This window comes from Procambarus clarkii, chromosome 1, assembly GCF_040958095.1.
Source record: "Procambarus clarkii isolate CNS0578487 chromosome 1, FALCON_Pclarkii_2.0, whole genome shotgun sequence".
Taxonomy (NCBI): Eukaryota; Metazoa; Arthropoda; class Malacostraca; order Decapoda; family Cambaridae; genus Procambarus; species Procambarus clarkii.
Window position 1 is genome coordinate 16,326,111 of NC_091150.1, and position 18,009 is coordinate 16,344,119.

At 46.2% G+C, this 18,009-nt stretch overlaps 1 non-coding gene across 1 annotated transcript; it reads left to right on the forward strand.

Annotated features, from left to right (window-relative positions):
- Window positions 1-636: 636 nt before the first annotated feature.
- On the forward strand, window positions 637-708 carry TRNAP-UGG (transfer RNA proline (anticodon UGG)). The gene has a single exon. It is a non-coding gene; the product is annotated as a tRNA-Pro (tRNA).
- Window positions 709-18,009: the final 17,301 nt, after the last annotated feature.

Sequence of the window (18,009 nt, forward strand, 5' to 3'; positions counted from 1 at the left end):
AGGGAAACTACTAGGAGATAAGAAATTCCTAACAGATATAACATGGGAAATCTCAGGGGAATGACAGCCCAAGATACGATGGATTACATCACGAAGAAGTTTAAATAGGCAGCAGACAAGTTTGCCCCGGTCCGAAAGGAAAAAAAACGAAATGCAGATGAGAATCCCATGTATTAATTAGAGATCTTATCTAGCAAGGCAACAGAATACAAAAGTGCGGAGAAACTATAGAAATAACAGGACACTTGAGAACAGAGAAAGATACCGGAGTAACAAAAATGAATACGTCAAGGTGAGAAGAGAGGCAGAAGGGCAATTCGAAAATGACATAGCAAGCAAGGCAAAGACTCAACCTAAATTGCTGCACAGCCACATCAGGAGAAAAACCAACAGTGTATGAACAGGTAATTAAATTGAGGATACAGGAAGGCAGATTCACAACAAACGACAAGGAAGTGTGCAATGTTTCCAGTTGATTGATCGCATGTTGAAAACTATGCTTTGCTCAAGAAAAAAATTGCCTGCAATAAATACTCGCATCCCGGCTCGAATCCCGGACAGGCTCTGGTAATTTCAATAGGCATATTTAATTCTAAAAAGGTTATTTAAATAACGTAACTAAACTCAAATATCCACGGCCTGTTGGTCTAGTGGTATGATTCCTGCTTTGGGTGCAGGAGGTCCCGGGTTCAACTCCCGGACAGGCCCTCAATATTTTCCTTCCCGAGCAAGTTAATTATACTGTAAAATTAATTCCTTATATTTTACCAATATTAAGAAATGCACTATTAAACATAGGAGACATCATAAGACTTAATTTTAAGTAGCAAATCAGTATGATGCACATAATTTAAAATGTAACTAACTAATTCTGGAATATAGTGAATGAAATTTGCAGATCCTCAACATTTACATGAAGAGATTCAGGAGAAAGCCAGGCAGGAAGTGGCGGACCAGCCGGGTTATAATGGATACGAGGGCCTGCAGGCAGCTCCAAGCAACAGCCTTGATTGATCAAGTAATCACACGACGAGCCTGGCCCCAGACCGGGTTGTGGGGCAGTAGACTTTCCAGAACCTACTTCAGGTATACTCCGAGTATACTATACGCCAGGTATACTAAGAGTATACGCCAGGTATACCGCAGGTAACCATGATCAAATCCATCTGAACACACACGAGGTTCCAAATCTCTTCATTATTAACAAACTATTGACTCGTGAATACTTTAGTGGTTCACCTGTTGCAACGTCGACCGTGTCTACCTGCGTCGACCGTGTCTACCTGCGTCGACCGTGTCTACCTGCGTCGACCGTGTCTACCTGCGTCGACCGTGTCTACCTGCGTCGACCGTGTCTACCTGCGTCGACCGTGTCTACTGCGTCGACCGTGTCTACCTGCGTCGACCGTGTCTACCTGCGTCGACCGTGTCTACCTGCGTCGACCGTGTCTACCTGCGTCGACCGTGTCTACCTGCGTCGACCGTGTCTACCTGCGTCGACCGTGTCTACCTGCGTCGACCGTGTCTACCTGCGTCGACCGTGTCTATCTGCGTCGACCGTGTCTACCTGCGTCAACCGTGTCTATCTGCGTCGACCGTGTCTATCTGCGTCGACCGTGTCTATCTGCGTCGACCGTGTCTATCTGCGTCGACCGTGTCTATCTGCGTCGACCGTGTCTATCTGCGTCGACCGTGTCTACCAGCGTCGACGTTGACCACGTCTACCAGCGTCGACGTTGACCACGTCTACCAGCGTCAACGTTGACCACGTCTACCAGCGTCACATTGACCACGTCTACCAGCGTCACGTTGACCACGTCTACCAGCGTCGACGTTGACCACGTCTACCAGCGTCAACGTTGACCACGTCTACCAGCGTCAACGTTGACCACGTCTACCAGCGTCAACGTTGACCACGTCTACCAGCGTCAACGTTGACCACGTCTACCAGCGTCAACGTTGACCACGTCTACCAGCGTCACGTTGACCACGTCTACCAGCGTCAACGTTGACCACGTCTACCAGCGTCACGTTGACCATGTGTACCTATCTGTGTGTCATCATTACACTTCCGAGTAATGATGACACACAGGGTGGCGGCGTCGACTCTCACAAGGACCTTAGGCAGCACGTGGTTACAAGGGAGACATGTAGGGATAAACCAGGTGGTTGGTGCGACGTATCATACAGCACGGGGTCGCCCGTAGCGTTAACACAGCTGGGTGGCGAGTGAGGGTTCACACACACAAGGGAGGAATTGGCCCGCGCTGAGCACTGGGTGGCGGTGCACGGTGTTGGTGGCACACGGTGGTGGTGGCACACGGTGTTGGTCGCACACGGTGGTGGTGGTGGCACACGGTGGTGGTGGCACACGGTGTTGGTGGCACACGGTGTTGGTGGCACACGGTGGTGGTGGCACACGGTGTTGGTGGCACACGGTGTTGGTGACACACGGTGTTGGTGGCACACGGTGTTGGTGGCACACGGTGGTGGTGGCACACGGTGTTGGTGGCACACGGTGGTGGTGGCACACGGTGGTGGTGGTACACGGTGGTGGTGGCACACGGTGGTGGTGGCACACAGTGGTGGTGGCACACGGTGTTGGTGGCACACGGTGTTGGTGGCACACGGTGTTGGTGGCACACGGTGTTGGTGGCACACGGTGATGGTGGCACACGGTGTTGGTGGCACACGGTGTTGGTGGCACACGGTGTTGGTGGCACACGGTGTTGGTGGCACACGGTGGTGGTGGCACACGGTGTTGGTGGCACACGGTGGTGGTGGCACACGGTGGTGGTGGCACACGGTGTTGGTGGCACACGGTGGTGGTGGCACACGGTGTTGGTGGCACACGGTGGTGGTGGCACACGGTGTTGGTGGCACACGGTGGTGGTGGCACACGGTGTTGGTGGCACACGGTGGTGGTGGCACACGGTGGTGGTGGCACACGGTGTTGGTGGCACACGGTGGTGGTGGCACACGGTGGTGGTGGCACACGGTGTTGGTGGCACACGGTGGTGGTGGCACACGGTGTTGGTAGCACACGGTGTTGGTGGCACACGGTGTTGGTGGCACACGGTGTTGGTGGCACACGGTGGTGGTGGCACACGGTGGTGGTGGCACACGGTGATGGTGGCACACGGTGTTGGTGGCACACGGTGTTGGTGGCACACGGTGTTGGTGTTTCACGGTGTTGAAAGAAGACAGATCAGCAGCGAACAGTTGCAAGTATTAAAACACACAAGTAGTGTACCCCCGCGAGATCATTTGAGGTCATTCAGATTGTGATATATTTTATCAAACTAACAGAAGTAAGTCTAAGTACCATAACTTGCGGATTATGTATAATTGCTGGTTTTTAGAAACGAAGACGTTAGAGGAAGAGTACAAGGAGATCTAGATGCGCTCAAGCGGTGGTCGGACAGATGGTCACTTTCCTTTAACACTGACCAATGCAAAGCCCTAAACATAGGTGAGACGAAGAAAAGGCACATGCAATAGTATAGATAAGAAAGCTACTTCTTGATTCTGTTAACACAACAAGGTGAAGATTGCTAGGATGATACACGTGCACATGGACAGATAATTTACATCAAAGTTGTGAGAAACTTTTAGGTGTCCAAAAGACTATTATCTAGGCAACGCAGTGTTCCGGACTTACTAATGTTCCACAGTCACATCCATATTGATTTGAACTCCAATTTTCACTTTAGAGTGTTTGATAATTATCAACATTCCTTCAAAATTAATACTCACATCTTAATAATAACAGAAAAAAAGAAAAAAATATTTATTACGTGGACAATAAAATAAGACGCCTTTTGCAAATTGGTGGAACTCAGGACTGCGAGGCCGCGGAGGACGCTCCCACAGCTGGGCTACGAGGCCGCGGAGGACGCTCCCACAGCTGGGCTACGAGGCCGCGGAGGACGCTCCCAAAGCTGGGCTACGAGGCCCCGGAGGACGCTCCCACAGCTGGGCTACGAGGCCCCGGAGGACGCTCCCACAGCTGGGCTACGACGGCTTCTGATTACTCTTTCATAAACACAGATCTTATCTTGCATAAACACCAAGAATCTAATTAGCAAGTTGAAATCTTGTGTAGCTTGTTTTGTGTGGGTTACCAAATAAATAAATTAGTAAACCGTAAATGAATAACAGTTTTGGATTGTTAATATTCATGAACATTGGAATGTGTTGGAATAAGTGAAAGTAACGTAAATAATGTCTATATCTGTATGGTCCAGGCATAATTAGCACACACACACACCACACACACACACACACACACACACACACACACACACACACACACACACACACACACACACACACATACACTCACACACACACACACATACCGCTCACCCATCCTCCCCCTCACCTTCCCAGCCTTACACTGCCCCAAGACACCCCCCTACCCCTCCCCCTATACACAAACACCCCCGCACTCAACACACACACACACACACACACACACACACACACACACACACACACACACACACACACACACACACACACACACACACACACACACACACACACACACACACACACACAAACAAACAAACACACACACCTCCCTCCAAACCCCTGTCAACTACACCGCTGGAGGATGTGCCCTCTCCCCAGGCAATCCCTGCTCCCTCACCCCCAGGACTTCTTCCTGACCCAAGCAGGCCTGAGGAAGACCTAAGCCCTCCACCCCCCACTCCACCTCCCCCTGAACCCCTAGCAACTACCTCACAGGAGGATGAGCCAACCCAAGTAGCAATGACCATAGAACAACCTCCTACACTTGTAGGGAGTGTGGGTGAAATTGGATATAAGAAAGTGAGCTTCAAGGTAATGTACTCAAACATTGATGGGATTACCAATAAAGCAAGTGAACTGGCAGAAAGGGTGCAAGAAGAAAACCCTGATGTAATATGACTAACGGAAACAAAATTGTCAGGAGTCATAACAGATGCTGTGTTTCCAAAGGACTACTATATAGTAAGGAAAGAGAGGGAAGGGAGAGGAGGTGGAGGAGTGGCCCTGCTGATAAGGAAGGACTGGAGTTTTGATGAGATGGAAATTCCGGGCTGTGACGGATTCAGAGATTACATAACAGGAACTATTACAATGGGTGGACCTAAGGTAATAGTGGCAGTCATTTACAACTCTCCCCTAAATGACAGAAGACCTAGACAGGAGTTTGATAGGAACAACATGGCAGCCATTAATATAATAGAGAGAGCAGCTTCAGTTGCCTGCAGGAATAGCTCAAGACTCTTAATCATGGGTGATTTCAACCATGGAAATATAGACTGGGAGAATAGGGACCCATATGGTGGTGCAGATCCATGGCGAGCTAAACTCTTGGAAGTGGCAACAAGGAACTTTCTGAGCCAGCATGTCAAGGAACCCACAAGAGTGAGAGGCAGTGATGAACCAGCTAGACTCGACTTGATATTCACCCTGAATGAGTCAGAAATAGGGGAAGTCAAAGTTGAAGCCCCCATAGGAATGAGTGACCACAGTGTACTGACCTTTGAGTACTTGGTGGAGGTAGGGATAACCTATCCAAGGATGGGAGTGGAGGGGAAAAGACTGAATTACCGAAGAGGAAAATATGACGAGATGAGGAACTTCCTCAGGGGAATACCATGGGAAACAGAACTTAGAGACAAGAATGTGCAGGTCATGATGGATTTTGTCACCCAAAAGTGCCAGGAAGCTGCAGACAGGTTTATCCCCGTCCAAAAGGAGAAAAACGAAAAACAACAGAAAAACCCATGGTTCAACTAGGAATGTAAGGTAGCGAAACAACTGAGTAAAAGAACATGGAGAAACTACAGAAATAACAGAACACCAGAGAGCAGGGAGAGATACCAGAGGGCCAGAAATGTGTACATCAGAGTGAGGAGGGAAGCAGAGAGACAGTTTGAAAATGACATTGCGAGTAAAGCCAAGACCCAACCAAAGCTGCTCCACAGCCACATCAGGAGGAAAACAGCAGTGAAGGAACAAGTGATGAAGCTGCGGAAAGGGGAGAACAGATACACAGAGAACGACAAGGAGGTGTGTGAAGAACTTAACAAGAGATTCCAGGAGGTCTTCACAATAGAACAAGGAGAAGCCCCTGCACTAAATGAGGAGGCGGCAAACCAAGCAACCTTGGAGGAATTTGACCTCACCAGTGATGAGGTCAAAAGGTGTCTGCTGGAGCTGGATGTGACAAAGGCTGTTGGGCCTGATAGAATCTCACCATGGATACTAAAGGAAGGTGCAGAAGCACTAAGTGTGCCACTCTCTATGGTGTATAACAGGTCACTAGAAACAGGAGACTTACCAGAAAGTTGGAAGACAGCTAACGTGGTCCCAATATACAAAAAGGGTGACAGGCAAGAGGCACTGAATTACAGGCCAGTTTCCTTAACTTGTATACCATGCAAGGTGATGGAGAAGATTGTGAGGAAAAGGCTCGTAGAGCATCTGGAGGGAAATAACTTTGTAACGCACCACCAACATGGGTTCAGAGATGGTAAATCGTGCCTCACAGGTTTAATAGAATTTTATGACCAGGCAACGAAAATTAGGCAGGAAAGAGAAGGGTGGGCCGACTGCATTTTCCTGGATTGCCAAAAAGCCTTTGACACAGTACCCCATAAAAGGCTGTTAAAAAAGTTGGAGCAACAGGCAGGAGTAAAAGGGAAGGTGCTCCAGTGGATAAGGGAGTACTTAAGCAACAGGAAACAGCGAGTAACGGTGAGGGGGGAGACATCAGAGTGGCGAGATGTCACCAGCGGAGTCCCACAGGGCTCAGTACTTGGACCCATCCTGTTTCTAATATATGTGAACGATCTTCCAGAGGGTATAGACTCATTCCTCTCGATGTTTGCTGATGATGCAAAAATTATGAGAAGAATCAAGACGGATGAAGATAAACAGAGACTACAGGATGACCTGGATAAACTGGAGGAATGGTCTAGAAAATGGCTGCTAAAGTTCAACTCGGGAAAGTGTAAGGTGATGAAATTAGGCGAAGGGAGCAGGAGGCTGAACACAAGGTATCATCTGGGAGGGGAAATCCTGCAAGAGTCAAATAGAGAGAAGGATCTGGGGGTTGATATCACACCGAACCTGTCCCCAGAGGCCCACATCAAAAGAATATCATCAGCGGCATATGCTAGACTGGCCAACATAAGAACTGCCTTCAGACACTTGTGTAAGGAATCTTTCAGAACCCTGTATACCACTTATGTAAGATCAAACCTGGAGTATGCAGCTCCAGCCTGGAGTCCATACCTAGTTAAACACAAGACAAAGTTAGAGAAGATTCAGCGGTATGCCACCAGGCTCGTCCCGGAACTGAGAGGATTGAGCTACGAGGAAAGGCTAAAGGAGCTGAACCTCACATCCCTGGAAAACAGAAGAGTAAGGGAAGACATGATAACCACCTACAAAATTCTCAGGGGAATTGACAGGGTGGACAAAGACAAACTCTTCAGCACGGGTGGGACACGAACAAGGGGACACAGGTGGAAACTTAGTACCCAGATGAGCCACAGAGACGTTAGAAAGAATTTTTTCAGTGTCAGAGTAGTTAATAAATGGAATGCATTAGGCAGTGATGTGGTGGAGGCTGACTCCATACACAGTTTCAAATGTAGATATGATAGAGCCAAGTAGGCTCAGGAATCTGTACACCAGTTGATTGACAGTTGAGAGGCGGGACCAAAGAGCCAAAGCTCAACCCCCGCAAGCACAATTAGGTGAGTACACACACACACACACGCACACACACACACTCACACACACACACACACACACACACACACAGGCCGCAGGCCTGTGTGTGTGGAGTGTTTGAAGGCCGTTGTTTGAAGGCCGCAACGAGGTAGGAGACACACGCGATTAGTGAGGTCCGCGGAAATTCGTCAATTTCTCGGGACATTGAAGGAGTATAGAGGCTAGATCATAGTATTTGGCCTCTCGCAGTGTGTAGCTTGCAGGGTGCAACATAGCATAGTCATATCGCTAGTGATAGTGCGAAGATTTGGCGAAGAAACCAAAAGTGGAGCTAGGGCATCACCGGTGCATGTAAGTGTGTGACCTGACCGGGTGGGACGACCCGCCGTGGAGCTACCTGATTGTGCTGTTGAGTGGTGACTGTGATCAGTGGTACAGTGAATTAGTGAACTGTCACATAACGATACAGTGACTGGCTCCAGAGCTTTGTGTTGAAAGAGAAGAACGACCTCATCAATCTACCAGCACTTAGTGAATCACCTAGTGGGAGACAACGGCGGATAACCATTGTCGGAAAATCCGACACCATTTAATAATCATACAGATAATAGCTGTATTGTATAAACAAGTTACCCATAGAAAACGTAACTTGTAGTAGAATTACCGTCTAAAGAAAACGGGATATCATCACCACATACTATTATAATTCACCATCTATTATGGTGGGAATTATTCTTAAATACATTAGTCTTTGGACTTTACCATCATAAAAACATCTTATATAAATTAACTTAATTATCAATATTAAAGTAGAGTAAATGTGACCCTTCTATCACCTTTGGACATCTGGACAATGTAAGCCAGGCGTCAGGAGGAAGGAGGGGAGCCATTGTTGTGTCACCTCCGAAACGTGTGGAGCAAATTTGGCTCCTATCATATCTGGACAATGTCGGCCAGGCGTCAGTAGAATGGAGTGTTAGACATTGCCATTGTTTATATTGAGACCAGAGGCTCACACGGGAGCAAATGCGGCTCCTGTTAATTTTACTTGGACGTAGTGTTATGGAAACCAAAGGTGTACCATTGTCAACACGCTGTCTACAAATTCAAGTTAAGTGTCTATCCGAAAGCCGTTTATCATTCATTTATGGCCATTAATGTCAGGATATAGGGTGGCCCGGTTAGATCACGAAATCGCCTCAAACTAAAGGTAATTAAGCCAGGTCTTCAATGTTCCATGTACAGTATTTTCTCTGATATAGCTTGTCATATATAGGTATCTGGCTTTACAGCTAGCGCCCTTTTGACAGGTCAAGACGAGGAAGCAAGATTTTGTGCACCAGTTACTGGGGGATGGAAGCTACCTCAAAGAGGATAATTTGTTGTCTACACCCTAGTTATACCTGGTGGACTAACCTGCTGTACTATAAGATAAGGAACCTCTTCAATGTATGTAGTTAATTCTGGAGTGTGATTGGCTGCATATATATTAATTTAATAACCCCCCCTAATGTGTAGAGGATCGATTTGTGAGATTGAGATTATTGCAGAAATACAGTCCACTTATCATTATACAAATTGCTATCGAAGTATATAAATTAACGTAAATATAAATTCATATAAATTAAACAAATATAAATCTCACAGGTCGGTTCCCACAACCATCGTCATCATACATCGCTCATCTGGTTGTGTGAGCGGGAGGCAGAGTGGTATGTACCCCTCTCTGGTCAATTAATCAGGTGTACAGATTGAGGTAAAAGATTATCAAATTCTCGTTCAGGATATCATATATATTTAAAAATCTCAGAGTGGCTCATTTAGGCAGAGGTAACGCATAAGGGATATCTTGACACATACACGCACACAAGTGTGCACACGCTAAAACAGACACACGCGCGTGCACACACACACACACACACACACAATTGTCCAGTCAGGGGAAAAGGCATCTGGGATAGGACCTTACTATCCCCCCCCCCCATCTTGACCCTACCATCGGACCTGACCTGACTTAGTCGCCATCTCCCCCCCCACCCCCAGTCCCCCGCATCGCCCATACACACACTCTTCCCCTCCCCACTCTCCCTCTCTCCCACTCCCTCTCTCCCTCTCCCACTATCTCTCTCCTGCTCTCTCTCTCCTGCTCTCTCTCTCTCTCTCTCTCTCTCTCTCTCTCTCTCTCTCTCTCTCTCTCTCTCTCTCTCTCCCTCCCTCTCTCTCTCCCTCTCTCTCTCTCTCCCTCCCTCTCTCCCCCCCCCCTCCCCTTCTACTTTCTTCTCACTTCAGTGGAAGGGTCGGATCCCCCCCACCCACCCATTTATCACTCCCTTTCTCTCTCTCTCTTCTCTCTCTCTTCCTCTCTCTCTCTCTCTCCCTCCCCCCCCATCCCAACAGGGTCAAGCATGGCAGCCAGAGGTCCCAGGGGAACAGGAAAGAGCCAAGGTGACGAGATGAAGGAAATGTTCGCCCAGTTTCTGGAGGACATCAAGAGTGAGATGCAAGAAATGATGCAGGAAATGAAGAACGAAATAAGCAACCTGAAAAGAGAGCTGACAGCAGCAAAGGAGGAGATTAGAGCCCTCAAAAAAATGGTATCGAGGCTGAGAATCAGAAAACCACCCAGGGAGAAGGTGGTAATAGTTTTCTGGATGAGAATGCCACAATAAAAGCAACATTTGCGGAAATACTAAAAAAAAATAACTCTGAAGTAATGACTGCAGTGATGGAGGTGGCTATGAAAGCAGCCACCTCGCAGGAGGCGGCACGCTCCACTAGCCAACTGCTGGAAAGGAACAGATCAGTGGTTGCTGTGGGTATTAAGGAGCAGGAAGGAACTAATAGGACAGAGTGGAGTGACAAGGACAAAGCAGCAGTGAATGAAGTACTAAAGGCACTAGACATGGAAGGGGCTGAGCATAGCATTGAGAAGGTTTTCAGGCTAGGCCGGTACAACAAAGACCGAGACCGTATGATAAAGATAGTGTTTGCAAACGAGAACACAAAGGAGAAGATCCTATCAAGGAAGAGCTCCCTGAAAAACGTGGGAAAATTAAAAAATGTATTCCTCCAGAGAGACATGACAAGGGAGGAGAGAGCCGTGGCGGCAGAAGCAAGGAAGAGGCGCAGGGCGAGAGGGGAAAACCAGGAAGTCACAGCTCCCAACCCAACACCCCCAGAGGCGAGGGGGGAACCCACAACCAGCTACCCAGTAACACCAGAAGGGAGGACAACCCCGCCTCCCTCCACTGCATAGAAAACCCCCCTACCCCAAACCCTCCCTGCCCCCACTCAAATGTTCAGCAAAATCTCCCTCCCCCCACACCCAATCCCCACCCTTCTACCCCTCCCCTCCTCCCGAGTCCTCCCTCCCCCTCTTTCCTTCCCGTCCTCCCTCCCCTTTCACCCCATACCCTCCCTGTCCCTCCCCTTCACTGGATCCCCCGCCCTCATCCCAGTATCCTCTGAGACCCTGTTATCCACCTCACAGATCCTCACACCCATGGAACAGCCTCCCCCACCAGCAGAACACTCACCAAGGAGGCGATTTGAGAAGGGACAGAAGAAAGTGAGCCTCAAAGCGATGTACACAAACATAGATGGAATTACAAATAAAGCAAATGAGCTTGGAGAACTGGTACTAGAGGAAAACCCAGACATAATAGCCCTCACAGAAACAAAGATCACAAAAACGATAACAAATGCAGTGTTCCCACAGGACTATTATGTTATGAGGAAAGAGAGGGAAGGAAGAGGTGGGGGTGGTGTAGCTCTGCTGGTAAGACAAGGCTGGGATTTTGAGGAGATGGATATTCAGGGCTGCGAAGGTTTCAGTGACTACATAGCAGGTACTGTAACAAATGAAGGGAAAAAAATTATAGTCGCAGTCATATATAATCCACCACCAAATGACAGAAGACCTAGACAGGAATATGATAGAAACAACATGGCCACCATTAACATAATAGAAAGAGCAGCTTCTGTTGCTAGCAGGAATGGATCTGGACTACTAATTATGGGAGACTTCAACCATGGGAAGATAGATTGGAAGAACAGAGACCCGCATGGAGGACCAGAAACATGGAGAGCTAAGCTGCTGGACGTGGCAACAAGAAACTTTCTAAGCCAGCACACCAAAGAACCAACAAGAATGAGAGGATAAGATGAACCAGCAATGCTTGATTTGATATTTACCCTAAATGAATGGGATATAAGGGAAGTTAAGATGGAAGCGCTCTTGGGAATGAGTGACCACAGTGTATTGAACTTTGAGTACCTGGTAGAGCTAGGACTTATCTCCCCCCAAAAAGAACTAGGAATCAAAAGGCTGGCATACCGAAAGGGAAATTATGAACAGATGAGAAGTTTCCTAAGTGAAATACCTTGGGACACAGACCTCAGAGACAAGTCTGTACAGGGTATGATGGACTATGTTACCCAAAAGTGTCAGGAGGCAGTAAACAGGTTCATCCCGGCCCAAAGGGAAAAATCCGAGAAGCAACAGAAGAATCCATGGTATAATAGGGCATGTATGGAAGCGAAGAAACTGAACAAAAAGGCGTGGAGGAACTTCCGGAATAACAGAACACCAGAAAGCAGAGAGAGATACCAGAGAACCAGGAATGAGTACGTCAGGGTGAGAAGAGAAGCAGAGAAAAATTTTGAAAATGATATAGCAAACAAAGCCAAGACCGAACCAAAGCTACTCCACAGTCACATCAGAAGGAAAACCACAGTGAAAGAACAGGTATTGAAACTTAGAACAGGCGAGGACAAGTATACAGAGAATGACAGAGAGGTGTGTGAGGAACTCAACAAGAGGTTCCAGGAGGTCTTCACAATAGAACAAGGTGAGGTCACTGTGCTAGGAGAAAGGGAGGTAAACCAGGCGGCCTTGGAGGAGTTCGAAATTACGAGAGAGGAGGTCAAGAGACACCTGCTGGATCTGGATGTTAGAAAGGCTGTTGGTCCAGATGGGATCTCACCATGGGTACTGAAAGAGTGTGCAGAGGCACTTTGCCTGCCACTCTCCATAGTGTATAGTAAGTCACTAGAGACGGGAGACCTACCAGAAATATGGAAGATGGCGAATGTGGTCCCAATATACAAAAAGGGCGACAGACAAGAGGCACTGAACTACAGGCCAGTGTCCTTGACTTGTATACCATGCAAGGTGATGGAGAAGATCGTGAGAAAAAACCTGTTAACACATCTGGAGAGAAGGGACTTCGTGACAAATCGCCAACATGGATTCAGGGAGGGTAAATCTTGCCTTACAGGCTTGATAGAATTCTACGATCAGGTGACACAGATTAAGCAAGAAAGAGAGGGCTGGGCGGACTGCATTTTCTTGGATTGTCGGAAAGCCTTTGACACAGTACCGCATAAGAGGCTGGTACATAAGCTGGAGAGACAGGCAGGTGTAGCTGGTAAGGTGCTCCAGTGGATAAGGGAGTATCTAAGCAATAGGAAGCAGAGAGTTACGGTGAGGGGTGAGACCTCCGATTGGCGTGAAGTCACCAGTGGAGTCCCACAGGGCTCTGTACTCGGTCCTATCTTGTTTCTGATATATGTAAATGATCTCCCGGAGGGTATCGATTCATTTCTCTCAATGTTTGCGGACGATGCTAAAATTATGAGAAGGATTAAAACAGAAGAGGACTGTTTGAGGCTTCAAGAAGACCTAGACAAGCTGAAGGAATGGTCGAACAAATGGTTGTTAGAGTTTAACCCAACCAAATGTAATGTAATGAAGATAGGTGTAGGGAGCAGGAGGCCAGATACAAGGTATCATCTGGGAGAGGAAATTCTTCAGGAGTCAGAGAAGGAAAAAGACTTGGGGGTTGATATCACGCCAGACCTGTCTCCTGCAGCACATATCAAGCGGATAACATCAGCGGCATATGCCAGGCTGGCCAACATACGAACGGCATTCAGAAACTTGTGTAAAGAATCATTCAGAACTTTGTATACCACATATGTCAGGCCAATCCTGGAGTATGCAGCCCCAGCATGGAGTCCATATCTAGTCAAGGATAAGACTAAACTGGAAAAGGTTCAAAGGTTTGCCACCAGACTAGTACCCGAGCTGAGAGGTATGAGCTACGAGGAGAGACTACGGGAATTAAACCTCACTTCGCTGGAAGACAGAAGAGTTAGGGGGGACATGATCACCACATTCAAGATTCTGAAGGGGATTGATAGGGTAGATAAAGACAGTCTATTTAACACAAGGGGAACACGCACAAGGGGACACAGGTGGAAACTGAGTGCCCAAATGAGCCACAGAGATATTAGAAAGAACTTTTTTAGTGTCAGAGTGGTTGACAAATGGAATGCATTAGGAAGTGATGTGGTGGAGGCTGACTCCATACACAGTTTCAAGTGTAGATATGACAGAGCCCGATAGGCTTATGAATCTGTACACCTGTTGATTGACGGTTGAGAGGCGGGACCAAAGAGCCAGAGCTCAACCCCCGCAAACACAACTAGGTGAGTACAACTAGGTGAGTACACACACACACACACACACACACACACACACACACACACACACTTAAATGTAGATATGATAGAGCCCAGTAGGCTCAGGAATCTGTACACCAGTTGATTGACAGTTGAGAGGCGGGACCAAAGAGAAAAAGCTCAACCCCCGCAAGCACAAATAGGTGAGTACAAATAGGTGAGTACAAATTGGTGAGTACACACACACACACACACACACACACACACACACACACACACCACACACACACACACACACACACACACACACACACCGACACAAACAGTCACACAAACAGTCACACAAACAGTCACTCAGACATTTACATGTGCTTGCAAGTGCTGATTTAATGTGTACTTCAATAGAAAGTTACAAATTAATTCAAATTTTCAAAAGGTTTAACGACACAGATGAAGTTGAAAAACACATTGAATCTAGCTTTACTATAACATTCGGACCATAAGCACTCATCCAGTGCTTTACTGTAACCAACATTAGATTCATGAACTCTCATCCATTCCTTATTCTAAGCAACATGTGAGTCATAAATACTCATCCACCACCTTACTTTAAGCAACATTTCAGTCATAAATACTCATCCACCACCACACTTTCATGAAACATGAAAGGAAGTTACAGGAAATTAAGCGAGTATCTGAGAAGTGTGCAATGGGAAGAGGAACTTAGAGGGAAGACGGACCAAGAAATGATGGACCAAATAAAACTGAGGTGGAAAGAGTCAGAAGAGAGATTCATACCACCATTAAGGGCAAAAAGTAGAACATATAATAAACTCGTGGGTCAATAAACAGTGCCAGGAAGCAAAAGCAACAAGCAGGAGGGAGTGAAGGAAATTTAGAAGGCAAAGTATAGAGGTAAACTGGAATAGATGCCATTGGCCAACAATGACTTCATAAACACAAGAAGATTAGCAGAAAGAAACTATGAAAATGATATTGCCTCCAAAGCAAAGAGCCAACCGTAACTCCTACATAGACATATAAGAAGGAATATGACAGTGACCAGGTTACGAAAAAGGGGAGGCCAGTATACAGAAAATGATAAAAGAAATTTGTGAGGAGTTGAATGCCAGCTTCCATGGAGTGTTCACTGTTGAGTCTGAACAGCTCCCAGAGCTAGATTGGGAAGATTGGGATTGAGAAACTACTACATATTGAGGTAACAGCAAAGAAAGTAAGAATACAGCTAGCATCATTAGATGTAACTAAAGCTATTGGGCCAGATTGAATATCACCATTGATGTATAGAGAAGCAGCACAGCCCCTCAGCATGCTTCTAGTCCTAATCTATAATGAGTCACTTACACAGGGGGAAGTGCCATGCCGCTGGATGATGGCAAATGTGGTGCCAATCCACAAGAAAGGACATAGAGGAGAGGCACTTAACTACGGACCAGTGTCACTCACAAGCATCCCTTGCAAAGTACTTGAAAGAATAATAATATTAGGGCTAGTTGCACACCTAAAAAGAATTAGGTTTGTAACTAAACAACAACAACGGCTTTAGAGCAGGGAAATCATGCCTGACGAAATTCCTGGAGTTTCATGATAATGTAACGAAAATAAGGCAAGACAGAGAACGATGGGGAGATTGCATATTTCTGGACTGTCAAAAAGCCTTTGATAAAGTACCACACAGAAGGCCATTATTCAAACTTGAGAGGCAGGCGGGAGTAGACGGAAACGCACTATGATGGGTAGGGAATTACCTGACAGACAGGTGTCAGAGAGTTACAGTGAAGGGAGAGGAGACGGACTGGTGTAGAGTAACAAGCGGGGTGCGTCAAGGATCGGTGCTGAGACCCATATTATTCCTCATTTATGTAAATGACTTGACTGCATTAGTCGAGTCTTTTATGTCAATGTTTTCGGATGATGCAAAACTAATGAGGAGGGTTGAGACAGATGAGGATTGTAATATTCTCCAGGATGACCTGAACAGGATGCATAGCTTATCCGACATAGCTTATCTGCTAGAGTTTAACACTAACAAGTGCAAGATGACGGAAATAGGGACAGGAGCCAGGAGACCGAAAGACCAATATACGATGAAGGGAAACTACCTTCCTATAACGTCTAGAGAAAGAAACCTGTAAGTGAACATAATAGCAAACCTAACTCCAGAGGCACATGCAAATAAAATAACGTCAGCCAAATACTCTACTCTGGCAAAAGTCAGAATATCCTTCAGAAACCTGAATAATGAGGCTTTTAATCATTGTATACAGCCTACGTGAGGCCAGTCTTAGAGTATGCCGCCCCATCGTGGAACCCCCATCTTAAAAAACACATACGAAAGCTCGAAAAGGTCAAGAAGTTTGTAACAAGACTCATCCCAGAGCTGCGAGGGATGAGGTACGAAGACAGACTGAAGGAACTAAAACTGATGAGGTTAGAAAAGAGGAGGGAAAGGGGGGGACATGACACAGACCTATAAAATACTTAAAGGGATTGATAAGGTGGAAACAGGAAATGTTTACAATGAATAACAACAGAACAAGGGGCATGGATGAATTCTTGTCTAAGATGTGTCATAGAGATGTTAGAACACTCTCTTTTAGCATAAGGCAAGTGAGTAAATAGAATGACCCAAAGGAGCAAATTATAGAGGCTAATTCCATTCATAATTTTAAAAGCAGGTACTTCGAGGGTGAGGTGAGTTACTTTTCCCTGAAGGTGAGTCAGGTCAGGAGTCATTGTGTAACGGGGGCCAACCTTTAACCTCACTTAAACTGGTTAAATGCTGGTCGTTAATTAGCTGTTCTTATTGTACACCAAAATTCTTAATTTAACCTTCAGTCCAACTCCCCGAACCTGAATCATTTGATGGCATTGGAACCACAAACACGAGGACACTGTACCTTCTCAGCTATACTGCAACTCTGAGAGACTGCCGCCACCACCTGATTCGATTCTATCCTGAATTGATTCCCCCCTAACTGACTGTGAAACAGAAAACAGTCATTTAGATTCAATCTCCAATTGTGAGTCCCCAATTATGAATAGGTGGGATGAAGTTATTTTTAAAAGAGGCTTAACTAATACAAAATGGATTATTATATATATTAAATAAACAAGATTGCTTCAAAAGTTCACAGAAGGTTCACTTTGCAAACCACGGTTAGTGGGTTCCTTAATACAGGAACATATAAAAATGGGGGAAACTTACTAAACACAAATTTATTCAATCACTAGTTTAATTAGAAATAAAAGATATAGATTTTATAAAGAATGAACACTCCCTAACTGGAAACTTTCTATCTGAAGCAAAGGACTACACATAATGTTGATTCCTACAACTGTATTTAATACAGACAAACAAATACAGTAAAAACCTGGGAGTAGACCTAAAAAACCTAACTCCAGTGGCTCATATAAAAAGAATAACGTGAGACGCACACTCCACTCTGACCAAAGTCCGAACATACTTCAAAAACTTGAATAAGGAGACTTTTAGATAAAGTTATTCTGCCTATGTGAGGCCATTCTTAGAGTATGCCGCCCCACCGTGGAGACCCCATCTTAAAAATTACATATGGAAGTTCGAAAAGGTGCAGAAGTTTGTAACTAGACTCGTCCCAGAGCTACGAGAGATGAGGTTCGAAGACAAGCTGAAGGAACTAAAACTGACGATGTTAGAAAAGAGGAGGAAAAAAGGGGACATGATACAGACGTATAAAATACTTATGGAATTGACAAGATGGAAACAGAGGAAATGTTTTCAAAGAATAACAATAGAACAAGAGG